Genomic DNA, 10843 nt, shown 5'->3' on the forward strand with positions numbered 1-10843 from the left:
CAGTTTATTCAAGTTCCTATCCTAATAGAAACTTGGGCATATGCCTGTTCAAAGTCATTTAGCAACCATAATCAGGAAGTTTGCAATATGTGTGTGTCATCAACCAAAACTTAGGAACAACAATTAATATAATTTCAAAAAAAATAAAATAAATTTGGTCCCCTAAATTTTGAATGATATAATGAGTAGGAGCTCAATTCTAGGTAATTCGTTTTAGAAAACTAGCTAGTTTAGGCGCCTAAAAACATTGAAGTAAAACCATAAGCTTCTAGATACCACTTTGTAACACCCCGACAATTCTCCCTTTTCTAAAGTACTCTTTTAATATAAAACATAGAGAATTATCAAGGCATTATCGCCCGTGTGAAAACCTAACGGCTTATTCAGAATTTTGCAGCGGAAAACATAAAACTAACTTTAGGTTTATAAATAATCGATTACATAGTTAATCCCAAAACCAATCAACGAAAATAAGGTCAACTAACAAGTTTAAAGTCCAATTAAATAAACCCAAGTCAACTTAGCAAATCAAAACTAAATACAAGCTCTCTATTCCCGATCCCAATGATGCAACATCTTCAAACCTGCAGATGGACAATGCTTATTGATCCTTAGAGACTGCTCACCAAAGATTGGGTCATCACAGGATCAATAAGGCATAGCCATGATCAACATGCACAAGCAAAAGCACGTAATCAGCAAAGCTGAGTACTACATACTAAATCAATAATAATCCTAACATGATTCTATTAAACGAACAATCCTAACATGATACTAAATAAAACATAAGCAAGGATAACCAAAACATATTGACTTGAAGACTATATTTGACTGAACTAGACCTTTATATCATTAACATTATTTTAATTGAAATAGTCAATGGACTGAGCTGTCTACTAGAAACTTCTTCTTCTTCACTAAGGAAGACGAGGTACGGGCGCGACTCCGTAAACCCCAATGACCTGCGATATCGAGGGACTTTTGAATAAAATAGAACCGGTGATCAATCCGGCCCAGAGAAAGCCATAAGCGACCCATGACCCCAACTCCTGATTGTCCGTCACTATAGACGTGCACAGTCTAAAGCTATTGCTACTCAGTTTCACTTTACATGATTTACAGATTAATACTTTATTATGACTCAACAATCACATAAGTCATACAATCAACAATTATTCTCAACTGTTTTTATCTTGGAATTAAGTAAGTGATCACAGAGGTATCAATCAAGACTTATTCCAATTAATTCAACCTTTCCTTTAATACTGAACAACCCCTCTATATAGGTATAAGGTTTCAACTTACTAAACAAGGTCCTCGGCCCTCATAAAGCAGTGAAAAGCTAAAAGGGAACAACGATCAATCGATCTGAATCAATATACATATATATAAAATAATGTAGTGTTCCCAACCAACATGTCTGCATCAATCATCCATACTAACATGTTATAATTCTCATAACGAAATATATATGTTCAACACGTCCATCCAACAATATTAAACATGTAATTCCAACATAACCAAGTTCATCAACAAATTTCAACCTGGATTCAACAAATAACACACATTCCAAGCACACAGGTATGTACGTACCTTTTGTAAACAACTAATAGGCCACTTTAACACTTCCAAAAGTCGCCTAAAGAGAATTCTCCGCCTAAAACAACCAACAAATAATCCCAATCAATTTCTAATCATTGGCAACCATAATAAAGCATTCTAAATGCATCCTAAACATCTTTAAGACCTTCCCCAATATCGAAACTTGAATATTTGATTTCCTAGCATCATAATTATCGAATTCGATGTTTGAAATTCGTTAAAAACTTTTGCAAATATCATACTTAAATTTTCAGCAATATAAATTCGTTTACAAACTTCACCAAGACCAATTTACGTTCTTAGAACATCGAAACAATAAATTTAATAATCCACAATCATTCTACCATGATTTACAACCAATAAAAACCTTAAAAAAAATCATACTTTAATAATTAAAATCATTATTTCATTTCAATTACATAATCTGAAAATTAATAATTTAATTATGCAAACCTATAATTCTGAAATTCACAATTAAATCATAAAGCTTATAATTTAAATTCAAGAAACGTAATTTAAATTATTAAAACGTTATTAAATTCATTATTTAAACATAATATGTAAATCTGAAAATTCTAGTTAGATCATAAAAACATGTAATTTAAATTCAAGAACATAATTTAAATTATTAAAACTTAATTAAATTCATTAATTAGTTTAGGGTTTAAGAAATAACCAAAAAGAGAGACAAAAGGGGTGGCTGGCCGGCGGTCAGAGACGGCGGCAACAGACACGGCAAGCTGGTGGCGCAGAGGTGGTGGCTGCGACTGACTCGTGCTTGCGGGATAGGAAGATCGAAGAGGAGTTCCGGCGAGCAAGTGGGAGAACAAGGAGGACGTTGGTGTGGGCGAAGAACGCTGCGGCGCAACGATGTAGGTTGGGCGGCGACGCTGCGGTGGTGCTGCGGCTGAGCGAAAACAAAAACAGAGCAACACCTATTAATTGGTGTGCAAGAAACTGAAACCAAAAGAGAAAAAGAGAAGAACGAAGGAGAGGAGGAAGGAGTTACCGGTCAGAAGGGGAGGTCGACGGTGGTCCGACGGTTGTAGGTGTCCGGCGACTGGTGGCGGCTGGGACAAAGAGACTTGAGCGATTTTGCAGGTTCACGTGAATGGAGGGTTTCACGTGAAGTGAAGGAGAGGAGAGGGTTTGGTTTTTTTTTTCTTTTTCTTTTACGTGAAGTAGGAAGAGGAGGGAGGAAAGAAATTTGGGTTTATTATGTTGGGCTTCATCAAATTGGGCTAGGAGTAGGACTAAGTTTGGTATTTGAATACAACACCGCTTAAGATTGTTTCCTAAATTCAATCGTATTTTCGTAATTCAAATTCTTTTCAACATCAAATTCTAATTTTTTTTTTGATTTCATAAATCGTTAAATATTTAGAACGTAATTAAAATAAAATAAATATACGTTAATTATATATTTATTACTAAAATTCATAAATTCTATTTAAATATAAATAATATACGTTAAAATATATTAATAAAATTTATAAATTTACGGGGGATTACATTGCAGATGATCTCTTGATGTTTTGTAGAGGAGATATTGTGTCTGTTAGCATGTTGTTTTCTGCGTTTATGAAATTCTTAAGAGCTTCCGATCTTGAAGCTAATATGGCCGGACAAAAGCAACATTTACTTAAGTGAAGTCTCTCGGACTTTGAGCGATGCTATCAAGAATATTTTGCACATGGATATAGGTACTTTACGCTTTAAGTATCCTGGTGTGCCTCTACCAACCACTAAACTGACTTTTACTCAATGCAAACCCCTTATAGAGAAAATGGTGAGCAAGATTAGAAGTTGGTCTGTTAAACACAACTCTCTTATGCCGGAAGAATGCATTTAGTGAAGAGTGCCTTGATTAGCATGCAAAATTACTGGAGTCAAATTTTCTTGCTTCCTAAAAAGGTGCTTAAGGAAGTTGAGAAAATGTGTAGAAGATACTTATGGACAGGAGCCACGGAGAATTCTAAAAGGGCCTTGGTAGCATGGCAACAATTATGCTTACCTAAATCTGCAGGTGGGTGAACTCATCGATCTTCCAATCTGGAACAAAGCTGCACTTTGCAAATTGTTTTGGGTTGTTGCAATGAAACAAGATAAGCTTTGGTTTAGGTGGCTTCACTCTTATTACATAAGGGGAAAGGATATCTGGAGCATGAACATACGTCTAGGATCTCATGGGCTCTAAAGAAGGTTTTTTAATGGAGAGATCTTATTCAGAGTCACTCTACTCTTTTACGGTTTGTTGTTGGTGATAAATTCTCTATAAAAAAGCTATATAAAAACTTAGAGGCTTGTAGATTATGTGTATTGGAAAAGGGTAATATGTAACAATCTTGCAAGTCCTAAAAGCATGTATATAACTTGGCTTGCAATCCTAAACAAGTTGGCTGCTAAAGATAGGTTGCTGAGATGGAATATAATTATGGATCCTAATTGTGTTATTTGTGGGACTGGTCCAAAGACTAGAGAACATCTCTTCTTTAACTATTAGTTTTCTGTTGGAATTTGGAGGAATATTATGCATATCCTCAAACTGAAAATGAGTCATTTCTCCTTTGATTTCGAGCTACAACAGGTGGCTAAAACTTGCAGGAGACACAGGTCATTCCTCAACTTCATGGCATGCTCTTTGCAGAATTTTTATATGCAATCTGGTTGCAACGAAACAATAAATTTTTTAATGGTGCCTCTGAAGATCCAAGTACTTTTTTGAGATCAATTTTGTTTAATTTAAGGTTGCTTGTCGTTGCACGGATGTAATGAGAGAGTATTTGTATTGAGTTGCCTACTCAGTACTTTGTAAAGCCAATGATGGATCTTGCTTCAACCTTCCTAGAAGGTGGGGAGTTTAGACGTTGAGACTATTTTGCGTGTTTGTTATCCCATGTAATTATTACTCTACCTATTTTGGTTAGTGATCATTTTTTTTATTTGCCAAAAAATCTAAGCACTTGTAAACAAGTTCTTAAAACAATCTCATTTGCATGGACTAGGTCCATGCTATTATTAGTGTGGACCGTGATAGTTTAGGTATATTACAACATTTAAAGATGACATGGACTAGCTGACAGGCTTAAGTCGTATCACCTAATCAAAGATAAACCTAAAATCACTAGCTAAATAGCAAGGGAAGTCATGATCGAATCCACAGGGAAACAACGTTCTTTCTATTACTAAATATAAGGTCTAGACTATTGCGAACAAGAATTTGGTTGGTTTTGATACTAAAACTACGACAATATAATAAAATAGGGATAAGTCAGAAATAAAAAGGTCTAGGGCATAGGTTCACCAATGAACAACAATCCAGGATGATAAACAATCGATAATAATCAATAAAACAGTTAATTAGACTAGCATGCTCTCCCGAATCGATACTAATCATAGACTTAGAATTAACGGGCTCTCGCTACGTATTAATTCCGATTCTACCTATTGGAACAAGCCTAAATATCAAATTGCATCTCTCAAATCTAAACTTGATATTGCTTGACTAATACAATTAAACCTGCGCAAATCTAATTGCAAAGTAAATGAAACCAATCAATAGGAATTAACCATAATACCAACAATCAACAACATTCAATCATCCCTTCATATTAATTCATGGATTCCCAAAAGCCTAGAATATAAACTACTCACACATATTTAATTTTAATTTAAACAAAGCAAACATGATTAATGAAAACATAATTAAAATTGAATAACGAAGGAAAGAAATAAGAAATACCAAATTGAAGAACAAATGATGAAATTTAAAGCTTGAAACTTGAATTGAATAATAAAAGTAATTAACAAAAGTTTAGAGAGAAAATAAAAACTAAGCAATAAACTAAGGTACTAGAAAAAATAAGATGCTGAAAAATAAGATGTCCAACTAAATAATAAGGGCTTGGTATTTATAGTTTGCCCAAAAAAATAAGCGAAAACCGGAAATAAACTAAAATCCGCGCTACAGGGGTTGTCGTCGCCCGATCGGGCAAAGGGCCGCCCGATCGGGCGATCTGCTCGTCAAATTGCACAATCCCGTATCTTAAAAATATCATATCTCCTTCGTTATAAGTCGGAATTAGGCGAGTGACCACTCGTTAGAAAGCTCTTGAAGTCTAGAATCCAAACCAATTTGAATCTCTGCATTTGGAGTTGTATAACTTGAGTTATGATTAAAAGAGTAGATAAGTGTCGGTTTTCTACTTCTTTCACTATTCGCTTTGTTCGAAAACTCTTCCAACTCAATGTTTGTGCTCTCGAAAGTACATAATCTCTTGTATTGATTAAAATGAGTAGGAAATGCACAAAAATATGCTAATTCCTACAATGATGAACCTGAAACTACAAACACACTACAAGGAGCACATTAGTACTAAAAATCGCTTCGAATAGCTCATTTGAGATCAAAAAGTACTAAGGAATAGGGACAAAAACACTATAAAATATGAGCATATCACTAGCACGGTTCACGTGATCCAAAAAAATGAGCAGCCCTTATAGTAACTCTTACGTTGATATAGTTGTACTTATATGTAATATAGTTACTCTACTAGTCATACAATAACTTTTAACAATATAATTATTAATGTATGTGACATAGTTACTGCAAATATCATATAGTAACTCTTAAGTTGATATCATATAGTTACTACAAATATCATATAGTTACTGCAAATATCATATACGTAATATAATTACTCTAATAGTCAACAATAACTTTTTGTGATATATATAGTTATCACTGTTATTACACATAACTATATTATCAGAGTAATTATATCTGTAAAAGAGTAACTATATATTTATTTTTATTTTTCACGTTCTTCAACAAAAAGAGTAAAGAATTTAATACCTACAACGTTCATTAAAAATAGAAACTATGAGTTGTCAAAAACGCATTCTACAAGTTTTTAAGTGGGTGTATAACAATCCACCAAAACCATGTTGTTGGATTCAAAGCAAATAAAAGCACTACATTGACAGAGTTCTATGGCTTTTTCCAATCTACAATTAATCGTTGGATTTATGTTTGTATTATTCCTCGTCAATTTAAGAGATAACAAGCCACCAAAACCAATTTCTTTAACAGCTTCCTTCTGCTGTGGTGTAAAATCTTTTATTAATTTACACAATGTACCACCAGAACATTGTGTACTAAAAGCATACTTGAAAATAATAAATAATAAATCAACTATGTTAATAATTTATTATTTAAATATATAAAAAGAACATAGTAACGATTTAAAACATATAGTTACTAATATACATAATTTAGTAACCCTTATTATTAAGGATGATCATACACTTGCAGAGTTGCAGACATAGTTATTGTAGTCATATCGTTACTATCATCATAATATAGTAACTCTTCTTACCAATAATATAGAGTAGAAAAAAGAACATATAAAGAACATAATATTACTATTATTGATGGACATATAGTCACATCAATAAACATTTTAAACATACACTTGATAGTATATATAGTAAATATCAATAAATATTTTAAACAAGGATGATCATACACTTGTATAGTAAATATTTTAAACATAGTTACTATTATACATTATATAGCCACTGTTACTATTATTGATGGACATATAGTCACAGAGTTCCAAAATAGTTGTTTTTATAGTCATTTAGTTACTGTCTTCGTAATATAGTTACTCTTATTAGTAATAATATAGTGTAGAAAAAAACACACAAATAACATAATAATACACATAGAAACTATTTCAAACATATAGTTACTATTATCAATGACACATTCACTATTATTATTATTATTGATGGCCATATAGTCACAGAATTGCAGACATAATTATTATTATACTTATAGCAAGCCACCGAAACCAATTTCTTCAACATCTTTCTTATGTTGTGGTGTAAAATCTTTTACTAATTTACACAATGTTCTGGAGCATTGTGTATGAAAAGCATACCTGAAATAATAATATACCAACTATGTTAATAATTTATAAATTAAATATGAAAAAATAACATAGTAACTTTTAAAACATATAGTTACTATTATACATGAAATAGTAAATCTTAGTATTGATGGTCATACTCTTTTTTTTTTTTTTTTACTAGCTACAAAGAACAAAAGTAAACAAATTAAATGACCGAAAGTCCAAAAATCCTACATCCTCTGGCTACATTGTGAGCTTTATCCACCTCATGTCTTGGAACTTTTAGAATGGTGCATTGCCGGAATGTGGATCCCTGTGCCTTGATGTCTCCTATAGTACCCACATCGAGATATCACTTACTTTCCCCATACGTAGATACGAAATAAGAGCAGTTGAGTCCGTATTAACCCGCAATTGACTAATTTGTCTGTTTGACGCCCAAGTTAGGGCAAGAAGGCAAGCTTTCGCTTCTGCATGATCCGAAGAAACCGCCCTACCATATTGACCTGCCGACTCTCCCTCGAACGAATAGTTAGTAGAGACAACCGCCCTACCATGTTGACCTGCCAACTTCTGCATGGTCATACTCTTGCAGAGTTGTAGACATAGTTATTTTTATATTCATATAGTTATTGTCATCATAATATATTAACTCTTATTAATAATAATATAGAGTAGAAAAAAGAACATATAAATGACATAATAATACATGCACATAGTAACTATTTCAAATTTAAATAAACTTAAAATACTTTTTCCAAATTCTTGCGTCAATTTGTTAAGAGCACAAACCTTTTCAATTATAGTAACATAATCATGAAATTTATGGTCAAATATAGTCGAAAAATCATTATAACATACAGTAAGCAAATGTTATTATAATCAGTCGGTATATATCATATAGTTATAGTTAATCGCATAAAAACTCTAAAAATCACATAGTACCTCTTTAAATCATAAAGTTATTGTATAACTCATATAGTTACGTACTATTTAAAATCACGAAGTCACTGATCAAGTTTGCGAAGTGAAAATGATTTCGGCAAAACACAAACGTTAATTTCTCCAAAACAAAAAACAGTTTCAATTTTGAATAAAAATATACTTTAAATACTTTAAAAACAACGAAACGAGATGTGATCAAGTTCTTACGATGATTTGTAGACAAGCGCACATTCTTCGATTCGGCCTCTTTCTTGATCTACTACTTCCTCCATTTTTCCCTCCTCTAGCAGATCCAATTATGAGAATTATAAGATAATTACGAAGAAAATCGAACAAAAATGAACAAACCTTAGAAAATTGGACAAAAATCCAAAAAGAATAGTGAGAAAATAAAGAGAGACAAATGAACATAATATAGATCTGAAATTTTTGAAAAATAAAAAATTTAAAACCTATAAAAATTGGGCTAGGCACAAATCGCATAGAAATTCTATAAATCACATAGTAACTCTTTAAATCATAATATCATATAGTTAGGGTGAGCTTATCCCCAGACTCACCTTCAATCTTCAGACTCTGCCACATCAGCTTTCCACTAACTTTTTCATTATCCAGACTCACACAAAACCCACCCTAATTTTACACATTATCCCCAGACTCACCTCATACTCACCTAACTCTTAAAATATTTTATGTATATATCTTTTTTTTGGTACATTTCCCAAATAATATTGAAACTATGTTTTCTTATATATAAACAAAGTAGATCCGATCAAAAGGTGGGCGGGGTCGAGAACATAAAAATTTGTCCATTATGTCGGGGCGGGCGGGCCAAGCTTCGTGCAAATTTTGTATGCCGAAACCCCGCTATTTCGGGCTAAAAATAGCGGGCTTTCCGGCCAATTTCGGATCGGGCCAAATTTATAACAAAAATTGTTGTATTGCGTTGTCCAAAGACCGTATATTTTTTTTAAAAATCGGGTCGGGTCGGGCCTTCTGCCCAACACCCGGCAATTTTCGGATCGGGTCAGGCCGGGCCAGCGGGCCAAGCCCATGTTGATCGGCTCTAAAACAAAGTACTTTATAATTCGAGAAAAAAATGAAAAAATAAAAGAAAATGTTAATTTCGAAATTGACATATGTTCTATACAAATTAGAAACAATAATACAACATAGTATTAAATTCAAAAGATGTAGAACATAAACTTAAAGGCAAATGAAATAAAATAATACATAAACCATCAATAATTTAGTTGGGTAAAATAAGATAAATTAAGTTTGATGATGAGGCATGATTTGATTGGAGGAATAAAAAAAGTGGAGTCTTAAGTGAGTCTTGAGTGAGTCTTGGATTTTCAAACTCACTTCGAGACTTAGTGTAATCTTTTACCACATTATCCCAAGATTTAGGCTTGAGACTCAACTCGAGACTCCCTTCGAGACTAGGGATAAACTCACCCTTATTGTAATACGCATATAGTTACTATTTAAAATAGTGAAATAACTATCACGTGACAGTTACACATGCTGCCCAACCAAAAGTACTCCATTACCCTGGTTCAAGCTAAATTAGCATGGACCATGTTTATAATAGCGTTTATAAAAACAATTATGTGCTATTAAATGTTTGAGTTTTTTTTCCAAATTCCAAGCATTTGGCTCAAAGCTAAGCAATTGAGATTTTTTCTACAAATACAATATCCTTCTATGAGTACTTTTTTCCCGTTGCTTTGTTTCATTGTTTGATGATTTTGGTGATTACGGCCTATTGTTGGGTAACCCTCATTAGAAGCCAAACCAAAAATGAGAAAATAACTTCTAACGGTTGGTTAATTTTGTAAGTTTGATTTTTTTACTTCTATTTTTTTTACACATGAATTAATTGTATTTGGCTATCCAACTTTTGCCCACATTGGTTCATTAATTTAATCTTCCCAGGCTAGATCAAACTAATATAATGAATGATAACACAGTAGATCAAACTGAAAACTAAACCTACACGAGATATAATTAAATGAACTGTTTTGTTCACCTTCTCTATTCTCTCTTGTTTCAGAGTTCTATACTCGATTTCATTAGAGCTTCTCTATTCCTTTCCTGTTCCCTTTCTTTTTGTCGAAAACATTGGAAACTTGGCTGAAAATGAGTAGATGTGGGGCTAATGACGTTTAATGCAGACAAAATCGGTTCAAATGAGTTGAACCTGTCGAGATCTCGCCGTTTTTAAAACACCATTACAAATCCGGATTTATGGATCATGTCGTCGACACCAGCCGAGATCTCGTTGTTTTTCAAAGCACCATTACAAAACGAGATTTATCGTGTCTTCAGCATCCAAAATCGAGTTAACTTGTCTCTCGAGCAAGATGAGTTAACTCATC

General features: G+C 33.0%; 1 long non-coding RNA gene across 1 annotated transcript; it reads right to left on the bottom strand.

Moving 5' to 3' along the window:
- Window positions 1–440: 440 nt before the first annotated feature.
- Window positions 441–3028, bottom strand: LOC130464250 (uncharacterized). The gene is made up of 4 exons (XR_008924631.1): window positions 2612–3028; window positions 2279–2509; window positions 1594–1657; window positions 441–618 (listed from the first exon to the last, which is right to left on the bottom strand). It is a non-coding gene; the product is annotated as an uncharacterized lncRNA (long non-coding RNA).
- Window positions 3029–10843: the final 7815 nt, after the last annotated feature.

Source organism: Spinacia oleracea, chromosome 6 (genome assembly GCF_020520425.1).
Source record: "Spinacia oleracea cultivar Varoflay chromosome 6, BTI_SOV_V1, whole genome shotgun sequence".
NCBI lineage: Eukaryota > Viridiplantae > Streptophyta > Magnoliopsida > Caryophyllales > Amaranthaceae > Spinacia > Spinacia oleracea.